This window comes from Protopterus annectens, chromosome 14.part0, assembly GCF_019279795.1.
Source record: "Protopterus annectens isolate FY-2018-M chromosome 14.part0, PAN1.0, whole genome shotgun sequence".
In the NCBI taxonomy this organism is placed as follows: Eukaryota; Metazoa; Chordata; order Ceratodontiformes; family Protopteridae; genus Protopterus; species Protopterus annectens.
In genome coordinates, this window is record NC_056748.1 from 487932817 (window position 1) to 487946053 (window position 13237).

The 13237-nt window shown below is 37.8% G+C and overlaps 1 protein-coding gene across 2 annotated transcripts in view; it reads left to right on the top strand.

Moving 5' to 3' along the window:
- Positions 1-13237, top strand: part of SLIT1 (slit guidance ligand 1) — a 3022655-nt gene that overhangs the window by 176055 nt on the left and 2833363 nt on the right. The gene's annotated exons all lie outside the window — the stretch shown is intronic.

The following is a 13237-nucleotide window of genomic DNA, read 5'->3' on the forward strand; positions in this document are numbered from 1 at the left end:
ATATTGATCACTGCTGCAGTAGCCTTAGCAGTATGGCTTATATCCGGTCAAGGATATAACAGCTGGCCGGTTTCTAAAACTTTAGAGCACCTTCCTTATGCCCAAACCATCAGTCAGCTACAGCTAAGCTGATTAAAAAGAGAGATTTTGGTGCCAAGCCTTTTAGAACTTTTCTGCCATTGAAGACAGAGCTCCTTTGATGGCTTTTGAGAATCAACAGTCGGCTTCTGCTGTTCCTTTCCTGGGAAGATAAGTTCCCTTTGGGGAAAACCTTCCGGATTAAAAACAAATGTTTGTATTGCACTTTCCTGTTTAGTAAAGTTATTGTTAAGCTAAGAGTTTGTATTTTAAGGAACTGTCTTGAGACTAAACTGTAGTTTTAAAGGGGAATGCACTTTTTTCCTGTCAGTTTACAAGTTGTTTAATGTAATTGAAAATTTTTTGTGTTGTGAAATTGTGTTTATTTTATTTTTTGGGACTGACAAAGTAGTTTTTGCTATGTTTTTGTGTGGAAAAGTGAATTTTAAAGACTTTAAATTTTTACCAGCTTTTGCTGCTTGATTTCCTCAGGAAAGAGGTACCATTTTTGGCTTGACTATGGAACAAGCTAATGGTCCTGTGATCGGTTCTTCTTCTAGCCACAAAAAGAAAAAGTTAGGAAAACAGCTATAAGTTTGCCTCAGCCACAGGTGGGTGACTCTGCTGTGTTTCTAGCTTGTTCCTCAGAACACTCATCTTTTACCCGAGATATCTCTGGTGTTGCACCTACAGCCACCGTTAGCCACATTTTCTGCGACTGTCATGGTCTCCTCAGTGGACAAGGGAGAGCCGCTATTTTCAGTCCTGGGAGAGGGAACAGGAAAAGCTTACCTGTTTGGTCAGGATATCATGCCCACCGCTGAGAAAACTGCAGCTGCTGCCATTAATAATACTGTCTGCCCATTTTTTCCTGTCAAAATGGAACAGAAAATGAAACACATATCTACTCCTCCAAAAAGTTCCATAGACAGGAGTAGTTAAATGGGTCTGACTCAGGGGTTAACTCTGCCCATTTTTTGTTTAAACAGGAAACATCTTTATTAAATTATCATATATGACATAGGCAGTCATACATTTATATAAATGAAAACAAATCATTTTAGTTACAAACATTATATATCACTTATAATCTAGCCAGTCATTACCAGTCACACATTACATAGTTCATTCAAATCCTGCCTTCTTTTCAACCTCGTTTCTCCTCTGCATGTATTGTTCCCACAATTCCCGTTTTTCTATGTAATTTGCTCCCACTCTTTTCTAAAGATCCCAGTTCCAGTTGTTTTATCTCGGTTACTATATTCACTACTTCTAGTGCAGTTTGTTTAGGCAATGATTTCCCCTTTCTAGCAATTGCTTTTTTGGCAGTCACCACAATTAGACTCATCAAGGGCTTATTATGTCTAGGAAATTCCGATTCTGTATCATAGCTCAAAAAATAATTTCCTTACTTACATCAGTTTGATCACCCAGTATCTCTGACAGAGTAGTCTGCAGGGAATCATTAATGTCTGCCATTTCTTTACGCTCCCAGAAAATATGTTCCCAATTACCTTTTTCTTCCCCATCACACCTCCAACATTTGCTATTTACCTGAGGAAAAATTCTTTGGAGCCGACTTCAGTATAAAAATACCTATGTAAACACTTCCAAGCAGAGATCCTAAATATTCTAGACTTTGTTGCATATTTGGGAGACATGCATATATCTTCCCATTGTTTCTTTGTATATCGCTTATCTAATATATCTTTCCAATCCTTTCTAACCTCCTCTGCTCGATTCTTATATTTGTCATGCATTATTTTGTATGCTGTTCTAATTATTCCCTTTATAATAGCAGCTTCTGTTCTAGATTCTACTAAAAACTCCAACAGTGCTGGTCTTTTGCTTAGGATCCCCCTATTTATTTCTCTTTGCCTATACTCTGATATCAATCCTTGATAGGGAAGGCAATCATTAGCCTGCAATCCAAATAAATTCTTGGCCTTATTTCAGGTTGTTGATCCTTCTTATAAGGTGGTTTCTTGTAAAAGAAAGAGGAATGCCACTTTTCCTGAAGAGATTCAAGATACTGAAGCTTGAAAAGAAAATGAAGGGACAGATACAAGGTTTTCTCCTACGTTTTTTCAGAGGAGAGCTCAGTTTCTGATAATCCCCATGGTGGTTTCTCTTTCTCTGAAAGTATTTCCAGAACATGTCACTGCTTTCAGTGGGAGAACACTGAGGTTTCTCGGTCCCAAAAAAAATACTATGAACTCTTAACAAAAGGATTTTCCAGAACCTTCACTCATTATTTCAGTTCTATCTGCTTTGGAGGATATGTGTGTCACTGCCTGTAGTTATCCTGATAGTCAGCCTGCTGCCCTAAAAAACAAATGTATAAAGTTCCTCAGTCTTTTAAGTCTTTATACACACTTCCCAAACCTGACCAGCACCTATAGTTTTAGTTAATTCTACTGCTACTAAACATATGGTTAATTCCAATCCTACTCTTTCTAACATTTTACTCTTGACTAATTGCGAAAGTAAAAGGAATTGTGTTGTTTTTTTTTGTTGTTGTTTCTTATGCAATAATAATTTAACTCACAAAATCTAGTTCCAGGAGGCTGGCCTGTTTTTCACTGTTTGCGTGCTTTCTTTTATTTAGTAAATCTTGTTATATTACACTCAACCTATTACCTGGGTTTGGTTTAAAATATCATTTCTAACAGCATAGATTTGTCTCACTTTGCAAATTAAACAGTGTTTACTTCCTATGCTTTATCATTTTATTTTTCCAGTGATCCGATTGATCTTTCATGTTTGGCCTTTTAAATCTTAAGTGCTTTGTCTGTCATTTTCATTCTGATCAGGTCCCCTTTCCTGTTCTACCACACTAGCAAGCTCATCCCATAACATTCATTTTTATCTATGATATTTACTACTACCGCCTTTTCTATAAGTCATTAATTCTTGTCTTTTCAAGTCTTTCATCAGTTCCAAATGTTCTCTGGTCCTTGGTTTCTGCTAAGTTTTTCTCTTTTTAGTAATTACTTTTATTGACCTTAACCAAAGTAATGATACAAATTCTTTCCTATATTTAGATGCTCTTGTCCCTCTTACGTTGCTCAAAATGCAATCCATCACATTCATTGTATAATTTCCCTCACAAAATTCATTCAGCTATTCCTTGCATTTCTATATGATAAGTCCTCAGTTTGCTACAGCTCAAAATTATGTGACCCCCATGTGCCCACCATTTCTTTCTAATATGAGCAGTTAGCTTGTACTAAGGGAAACATCTGACTGAGCTGTTGGGGGGGGGGTATAAAATACCTGTATAACCACTTACCTCCAAAAATATGAAATTTCCTTGGGTTTGTAACTTTTTTAAGACTTGTGCAGATTTCCTCCCTCCTTTCTTCCTGTACTGTTACTCTCAGTACTTTCTCTCAACATTTATTAATTTTATAGCACATTTAACCTTCCTGTCATTTTCTTAGCACCTTGTATATTTTACTAATTAATCTATCTTCCCTGTCTTTCATCATTTTTGCCTCTATTAGCATTTCCCCAAATTTTGGTCTTCACATTTGATCTCTACTTTTTTCTACCTGATATTTTTCTAAAATTGCTATTAAGCTCCTATACTTCATCCATGCTCTTCTGATAATTCTGTACAATTTTACTAACTCATTTAATAGGATCATAGGAGGTTACTAGGCTAACAGGTCTAGAGCCTTTCTAAGCCTAGCCATTCATACCCCAGTTTTCTCATTTATCAATGTCCATGGACTAGACCAGGTTTGGTATATGCCTGTGCCTTAGGGTATCTACAAGCTGCCCCTGTTCATAAGGGACACAGGTTACAAACCAGGGTGAATTTATGATTTCTCATCCATTGGTCCACATTGCATGTAAATAGACTCAAGGAAGAGCTCTGAATTACATGAATGAGGGTCTGTTCAAGAGAAGGGGTTATCTTTGAGATACACTAACTCCTCCTCTCTTAAGTTCTTCCCAAAATAATATCTTATTATTATTATTCACCTCCCACTTCTTTAAGATTTCTGTATTTAATTTAAAACTGGGACACCTATTCCAATAGGTTTTAACTCAATAGTTCCCCATCTTTCTATGGATTTCTTGTAAGTTATCTGCCTTAAATATTCTAAACTTAAACCATCTGTGATGTACTGCCTACCTTTCTGCAAAATCATCATGTTAAGCCTTTCTTGGGATCTTTGGTTTGCCCATATGAAAATCTGTTTCTAATTTGATTTAAATAGTCTGTCCTGCAATTTGTATATTAATCCTTATTGAGTATTAAAATAGTAATATTCTAAACTTGGAGTCTTCAGGCCCCCTTCTTGTTGTGATCCCACCATCCCTTCTCATGCCACTCTGGGCTTATGCTCTCCCCAAATGTACCTTGATATTTGTTGCTGTAAGTACCTTCTTTGCTCTGCTGACTAGGAATACAAAAAAACCCTGCCCTAATATATCACTAGAGGTACTAATAACATTTTATTGTCTGAATCCTTTGATTCATGTCTACCAGAACTAATTCCCATCTCTATATCCTTCTTTTTATATTGTTTGTCATTTCATTTCATATCTCAGCTGGTGAAGCTTGTGCTTTTCTAGTTATCAGAATCCCTAGGTATTTCATTTTGCAGTGTCCCCATAGGATAGGATAGTCTTGTATTGATTGATGCATATGGCAAAATTCAGCATTATTGCTTTCATTTTCCCTTCCTTTATTTTATAACCTGCCACCTTAGTGAATGTCTCAATATTCCAAATAGTTTTGTTATGTCCCTTTCTGGTTCAGTCAAAAATATTATTACATCATACGCAAATATTGCCAGTTTGTATTGCTTCTGTCCTACTGACCAATCTCTAATTTCAGACTGTCATATGTTGTTTATCAATGACTCCAAATATAGTGCAAAAAGAAGAGGGCATGATGGATAGCCCTGTCTGGTACTGCTTTGGATCTTTATCCTCTGATTCACTCTTCTTTTTACCTTTATGCATGCTCTGGCCCCACTATATGTGTTTTGAAGCAGTTGTATTCGTTTTTCTGTCTACTTAGTATCTCCCACAAATAAGTCCAGTGGACTCTGTCAAATGTTTTCTTGGCATTCAGACTTAGCATAATTAAAGGATTTTTAGTCTCCTCTGCTTCTGTATGGATCATATTAACTATTAAAATATTGTCAAATGTTTGCCTTCCCCTTAATAAATCCACATTGATCCAACTGTATGATTCTCATTAACATCTGTGCCAACCCATTTGCTATTATGACTGTAAAGACTTTATAGTTATGATTTAATACAACTATAGTTCTGTATGACCCTAGATGTGATGGGTCTTTCCCATTTGGAAAAAGTGATATAATTGACTGTTTCCATGCTTTTGGTAATTCTTTCCTTTCCAGTTTTTGATTAAATAATTCAACCCATATTAGTAATAAGTTTTGAGGAAGTCTTAGGACAAAAGCGCTTAAATAAAAGGTGTACGCTAAGTACTTGCTTCATTAAGTACATGGTTCATTATTTCATTCTTGAGACCTCTGTGCCATTTGGACCAGTACTTTTTTGCAGTTTTTGATGGTTTGAGTACTGGTAGTAGTGTATTTTTTTAAGTTCTTTTTCCACTGATTTCCATACCTCTATAGGTGGTCCATCACTACATGGGGTTCCACACATTGCCAGTCTTTTAATCTATACCTGCATTTCATCTGCTGTGCTTGGTTTAATTAAATGTTACCTTTCCTCTTCTGTTATCCTATAAAATTTTATCCTGCGACAAAATCCTTTATATCTTGTGTCTGTCTAACCTTTCTCTGTGTTGTGTTTATAATTCCTTATAATAATTCTGAAAAATATGCCCTATTTGTTCAGATGCATTGAACATATATTCTGCTTTATGTTCCTTAATTTTCATGATCTACCTAGCTCTAAAATTTTCTATAGTTTTGGAGTATTCACAAAATAGTTTAATTTCATAGCTGTTTGAGCCCTTGTTATTTCTTCTTCTTCCATTTGTTTATTTCATGCACTTATCAAATCATCTAACTTGTTTTTTGATCCCTGTTTAATCTAGTACCCAATTGCTGTAATTCTGTCATTCTTTTTTATTTTTTTGCCACTCCCTTTTCTCTCCCGTTCTTGTCAAATTTTCTCAGGTTCTCTTCATATTTTTCTGAAAGTCATTCTCTGCTATTAAAATGATTTTTCAACGAGCTCCCTAAATATTCTTTCAGGGTTTTCCTCCTCCTGCCATTCCTTCACTAGTTGGCACTTACCCACCGTTGACTCCCCATCTCATTCATGCTTCATACCACTAATTTACACTCTAAGGGTGTCTGGTCAGAGAACAATTTAGAATGCATTTGCACCTGTTTTATCAAATACTCCTGTTCTCCAGAAACGAAATCTGTCCAACTAGAACAAGTGTCATATTTTCCTGAGTAGTATGTAAATTCCTTATCTTTGTTTTTCCCTAAATCTTCCAACCATGCATTCTACAGGTCCTTTTGAACCACTTCCTTCTTCAGAAATTTGTTGCCCATTGTTACATCACACACATCCATCACCAGGTTCCAATCCCACCTAGCATCAACATCCCCGAGGAAACGTTTTGATCTCTTCTATTATTTCTTGCACCTTTGGTGTTCTTGTCTTTGGAGGTATGTGCATATTCCGTAAAATTACCCTTTTCTCTTCCCAGTTGCCCCTCATTAAAATATATTCACTCTCTTTATCTGTTCTTGTGTCTTCTACTTCAGTCCATTATTATTATTATTTATTTAGATCAGATTAGTGAAATAACTCCATTTCCTTCATTCTGTTGCCTCAGCAAAATATCCCTTTCCTCCCCCTGCCATATAAATGCCTCACTTTCGACTTTGTTACTTTCCTGCAAAAACATGATAGAAAACTACCCATGTTGAGATATCTCAGTACTTTCTTCTTTTTACCCTCATCAACCAAACCATTCACATTCCATGTCAAAATACTGCTAGTCATAATTGCTATTTATTTTTGATCATGTCTCCTCCTTGCCCCCAGATCCCTAGGTTATCTTATCTCTATGTATGTGTAGTTTCTGTTCCTGAATAGTTTCAGCCCTGTTTATGCTTTCTATATTTTCCTTTTTTACTGGGGTCCTTTCAAGCTGTGAATAGTTAACATAATTGTAGAATCTTGTTGAACTCACTTTTTGTAATTACTTAAACTAATAACTCTTCTTTAAAGTTTGTATATTGATTCTTCCCCCTTTCTATCATCCTTCATGCCATGAACATTTGCTCTTATAGTACTATTTGCTACGCTGTAATTTTTTTCCTTGCTTTACTCATCTCTAGCTCCCACCCACATTGGCACTTGCATTTTTCATCTCCTTGTTTAACTTTTGTCTTGTCATCTACTGCCTAAGTGTCACTATTTTTTCTTTTTTTTAACATTCTTTTCTAACTCATTTCTTATCACGGGATCCTTACCCCCCTAAATATCTTCTTTAACCATTCCCATTTTCTAATCTTGTTTCATTTACTACTACTTTTAACACTTCCAGATTTTTACTAGGCACCTTATTACTCACCATCAAATAGTTCTATCGTCTAACATTCCTCAGCACATGCCTTAATAACCTCACTTTTGAGTGTTTTCCGTACTACCCTATCAGATTGAAGTGACATCAGCCAATCTTGTACACACAGTTTATTAAACTGATAACTGATACATCAGCAGTCTACTACTACCTGTGTGCTTGTTGAATGCAATAGTTGCATGTCCTTTTTACCAAAACTTCCCCTCCTTTTCTCCGCATTCTCTCACACATCGTCTCATTCCTTGCTTCCTTTAGATGCCCAGTATTTACTTCTGAAGCCTTCTCTGGTAGTATTGCAAATAGTTTGTCCTCTACCAAAGCTGCTAAGTGTAGCTAGCCCCTCAAAAAAAAAAATCAACAGTTTTGTAAAAGTTAAAGTACTCCCCTTAGTTTGTTTTAAGTATTTGGCTAATGCTATTATATACAACATTTATACTTATAGCCCATTTTACCTTGGTGTAGGTTTCATTTTTGCAGCATATCCATTTAATTGATTCATATTTCAGTTTCTTCTATTACTAAATCCAGCCTATGAGGCTTTCCTCTCACTTGGATCATCTCTTCCACCCTCCTGGTTAAGCTTTTCACATCCTTCTGTTTCGCTGTCATTTTTTGTGTGAACGCTGGAAATGGTTTAACAGGTGACATCTCCCCTGCGGTTCTCATCCTTGAGGTACTCAGCCTAGAGTATTTCTGTGGCTCATCCACACTGTCTCGTTCATGTCCTGTCACCTCACTATATCTCTCTAATTCCACTGGTGCTGATGTGGGATCCATAAATGTCTTAACCCCAGAATGGAAGAAATCTTTGAAAGTCATTGGATGTACCGTGCTGAAAATGAGGTTTAACTGCTAGCACACCCTGAAGGACAGTGTAAATCTGCTGTGTCTTAGCCTTCTGCCCAGCAAAAATCTGGATCAATGAGGATTATGTTCTTCTCAATATGCAACTGCTTTCATTTTTCATAATAAATCTAACAGTTGTTCCTTTATTTAAAAAGTCTGGACTTTATGCACTGTGGGTCAGGGATGTTTGTTTATTGATCCTACTGGGCTATTCAGTCAGTGATCTCTGTGTATAAGAATGTCCTTTTTTGGGATGATGGTGTTGTAGGCGATTCTGGAACGATTCACCTGGCACTGGGTGGACTCTCTTCCTCCTTTCAGGGGAATACCCTCACATCCAACAAAATAGACAGAATGAACTGTTTCCACAAGTGCTACAACAATGTTAGAAACAGGTTTGTAGAATCAGTGCCTGCAAATAACATGGGCAAAAGTTTTTATTCTAGGATATTTTTGTTACCAAAGATGTATCACATGTGGAGACCTGTGTTAGATCTGTCTTTTCTAAAACCTTTATGTGAAAGTTCCAAAATTCAATATGTTGACACTGAAATCCAGTTCTTGCACTGCTTACAGACCTCTGTTTTATGGTAACACTGGATCTCAAAGATGTTTGCCATCACATACCCATTGCTCCCAGTTTCAGAAAATTTCTAAGGTTTTCTGTATCTGGATCACATTTCAAGTAATCTGGATTACCCTTTGGGCTCTTCATTGCACCTCAGGTGTTTACAACATGTCTGGTCCTAGTGGTGACTCACTGCAGATTCCAGGGCATCTACAGTTTTCTTTATTTACTGACTTGCTTATTTCTGCAGAGTCTTCTCCCAGATGTTTGGAGTTCTTAACAAAGGTGTCCAACCTCCTGTCACATCTGGAATTTTCACACTCTCTTATGAAATTGCCTTTTTGGCGTGTCCGATAAATACACTCAAGCAAAAAGCCTCCTTTCCAAAAGAAAATGTAATAACTTACCAGCTAATCTTTCTGAGATTTTCTCCTGCAAGGGAATTTCTCAGGATTCTAGGTCTCATGACATCCATGATTCTCATGGTAACGTTTGCCAGATTATACAGGAGAAAAATCTAGTGGTACCTAAAACTTTCTTGAACCCAGCACCTACACCCCTTGTACTTTCAGATTCCTGTGCTGGGATTTGGAAGGCAAGAATTGTAGTGGTGGAGGGATCAAATGGCTCTCAGTCCAAGACTTCCTTTCTCACTTCCATTCCCAGTTCAGTCTGTCCAGACAGGCTCTTCAGATTATGCTTGGGGTTGCAGTTTTCATGGACGCAAACATGCAAGGTCTGTGGACAGAACAAAGTACATAACCATTGGGGAAATGCTGGCAGTGATTCATGCTTTGACATCTCTACACCATCTATGGACTGTGGGCCATTTACAAGTCATTACAGCAACACCACAGTCATATGGTATCTTAACAAACAAAGGGGTACTCGGTCATATCCTGTTTGCCAGTTGGCAGTGATGGCTTGAGAGTTGGCTGTTTAGCATTCCCTGACTCTTCTGGTCTCCTACATTCCATCAGAGAAAAACATTGTGGCAGGCAGACTCGGCAAATTCTGGGCAGACCCTCATGAGTGGAACTACAATGCAGGCAAGCTCTGGGACTTGATCCAGATGTGGTGGACACCTCATGTAGATCTATTCACCTCCTTACAAAACAGAGAACTAGAAAATTTCTGCTTGAGACATCCATGCAGCCAGTCATGGATAACAGATGCTCTGTCATTCCTTTGGTTGGGAATGTTCCTTTATTCTTTTTCCACCCTTTCCAGTGACTTCCAATGTACTTCTAATGATTCAGAAAGAATTGCCAGAAATTATGTTGGTGGCTGCCTTTTGGCTCAGGCAAACTTGGCCCTCCCTTCTTATGGAATTGGCCAAGGGCAATTACCAGAAGTTTCTCACAGACTGGATCTACTCACACAGCACAGGAAAACTTTGATACACCCCAACATCAGTCAACTACAACTGACAATCTGGATGATTCAATTTTAATACCTTTTAGGCACCTTTTTCACAAGGATGTGCAGCCAGTACTAAAGGAACAAGAAAACCTGCTACTAGAAAGTCTTATGTTGGCAAAAGGAAGATATTTTCTAGTTGTTGATTTGACAATCACAGGACTCTCAAAAGGGAATTAACACATCTCATTATTTGTGTAAGCTGGTTAAAGATGGTTTGTCATATGCTTCCATCAAGGTGCATCTTGCAACCATCTCAGCATGTCTGCCTATGGATCCCCCTCTTTCTTTTATGTTTGTGATCAAACAGTTACTGAAAGGAGTGTTGCACATGAAACCCCTTGTAAGCAAATTCCTCCTCCTTGGGATCTCTGTTTTGCTGTACAAAATCTGATCATAGCTCCCTCTCCCTTTGAACTGGCCTTTCAGGTGAACTTGTTGCAGTTCATTATTTTGAAAATTATTTTACTTGTTGCTCTGACATCTGCATCTGAGTTGCAAGCTACCAAGATGGGTGGACTCTATCTGGTTTTCCACAGGAACAGGGTTGCATTATACACGAATCTCTCATTAATGCCTACAGTTGCTTCTGATTTTACCTTGAATTAAGCCACCATTCTCCCAATTTTATTCCCTGAGGCAAAAAACAAGAGAGAACTGATTATACATACATTGGATATACACAGGTAGCTCAAGTACTACCGTGACAGAGCAAAGTCCTTTAGGAAAGTTAAACAGCTGTTTGTTTTCTGAACTGCTAATGAGAAAGGCCAACCCATGTCTAAACAGACTTTATCCAGATGGTTGTTCTCTGCTATTGTTTTTTGTAATTCCAACCATGGTTTACTATTCCAGACAAAATTAAGCCACATTCTAGTAGGTCTTGTCCTCTTTGATGGCATACTGCAAAGAGGTGGACTCTAGAAGTATTCTACAGGCAGCAACTTGGTCCTCTGTTCATACCTTCACAAAGCACTACAAACTGGATTCCTTCTCTAGGTCCAGGACAGGCTTTACTAGGGCCATTCTCCATGGGCTCCTGAACCCTTATCCTTCCTCCTCCCTGGTAGGCTAAACTTTGGGAATCTGCTCATAGTCTACTGTAATGGAGACAATGAAGAACATAGCATAACTGAGTTAGTCCTACTTACTTATAACAGTAGATGTTTAAGTTTCTTTACTGCTGCTGTCACACCGACCCACCATCCCCCTTTGTAGACAATTGAGGTGAGACACAACCTCCATTGTTGTGGTTGTTATTGTTGTTTAACTGACTTTTATAGTGATTATTAGTTGTTAATTGTTGGCATAGGATGAATCTACTTTCTTTCTTTCTCAGGGCAGTAAAATCCTGAAGCTTTATCTCTCTCTCTCTCTCTGGTTGCTGATAGGCTGCACCCTTTTCGGAGTTAAGTATATCAGCAGCTAGAATGAGCAAGCAGGAGGGGAGTTAGAGCTTTGACAAACTGGCTGGGTGCTGTGTCTTTAGCTGGACACAACCCAGAGGTTACTGCAGCAGTGAAGAAATTCAAACATTTACCGTTATGGGTAAGTAGGACTTATACAACTGCACTTTTGCCATGATCACATTCCTGACTGTGCAGCTATTGAGAGATTTTCTGCCATTAATAATAGTACAGAGTTGTAGAGACTTTCCTTGTGAAGTGATGGGTGATGTATTGAGCACTATGGGTGAGAAGGCTGCTGTGAAAATGCCTTCAGAAAAGCTTTTTGTCAGACAAGTGTATAGAGTTCATAGGAAGCTGGATTACTCTAATAGAGTCCTGTGTGTTTTACGACAGTGATCTGAAGGAGTGGCCTTTACATAGTAGTGAGTTTCTTTTCAGGCACATGTATGATGACAAATTATGTGCCTTTTGTTGATTTTAACAACTGTGGAGAATGTTAAGTGATCTTGTAATGTGCATTATGTAGATAATGGATGGTCTCTATCTGCTATGAGGAGCACTTCTCAGGCAGTTGCATTTTATTTGTGATCACATTCCTGACTGAGCAACTAATGAGAGATTATCTGTCATTAATGATAGTAAGTTTAGAGAACAGAGTTGTAGAGATTTTCCTTGTGAAGTCATGGGTGATGTATTGAGTACTATGGGTGAGAAGGCTGCTGTGAAAATGCCTTCAGAAAAGCTTTTTTGTCAGACCAGTGTATAGCGTTCATAGGAAACTGGATTACTCTAATAAAGAGTCCTGTTTTTTTTACGACAGTGATCTGAAGGAGTTGCCTTTACATAGTAGTGAGTTTCTTTTCAGGCACATTTATTATGACAAATGTGCCTTGTGTTGATTTTAACAACTGTGGAGAATGTTAAGTGATCTTGTAATGTGCACTGTGTAGATAATGAATGGACTCTATCTGCTACGAGGAGCACTTCTCAGGCAGTTGCATTCTGTTTGTGGCTGGGTTGTCACTGATGGGAAGAAGTGTAAAAAGGTTTTCCCTTTATTACAGTGTCAATGCTTTGTAAGAGTTATTACTGTTATAAGTTGATGAGGACTAGGATAATTGAGCTATTTACTGCAAATGACTGCTTACCTAATCCATCATTTATTGTTAGTGATTCTAAGCCAGTTGCCTTTAAAAGTTTATGTAGGAATTTGCCTAACATTACTTTGGCTGTTTTTTCTATTTAACTCAAAGTGTTTGGAGGAGATGACATGGTCTGAGATTATCTTCACAATGTGTTACTGGCACTGCATTTTGACTTGCTGTAAAGCAAATGTTGTGTTTGGCATTTCTGTTT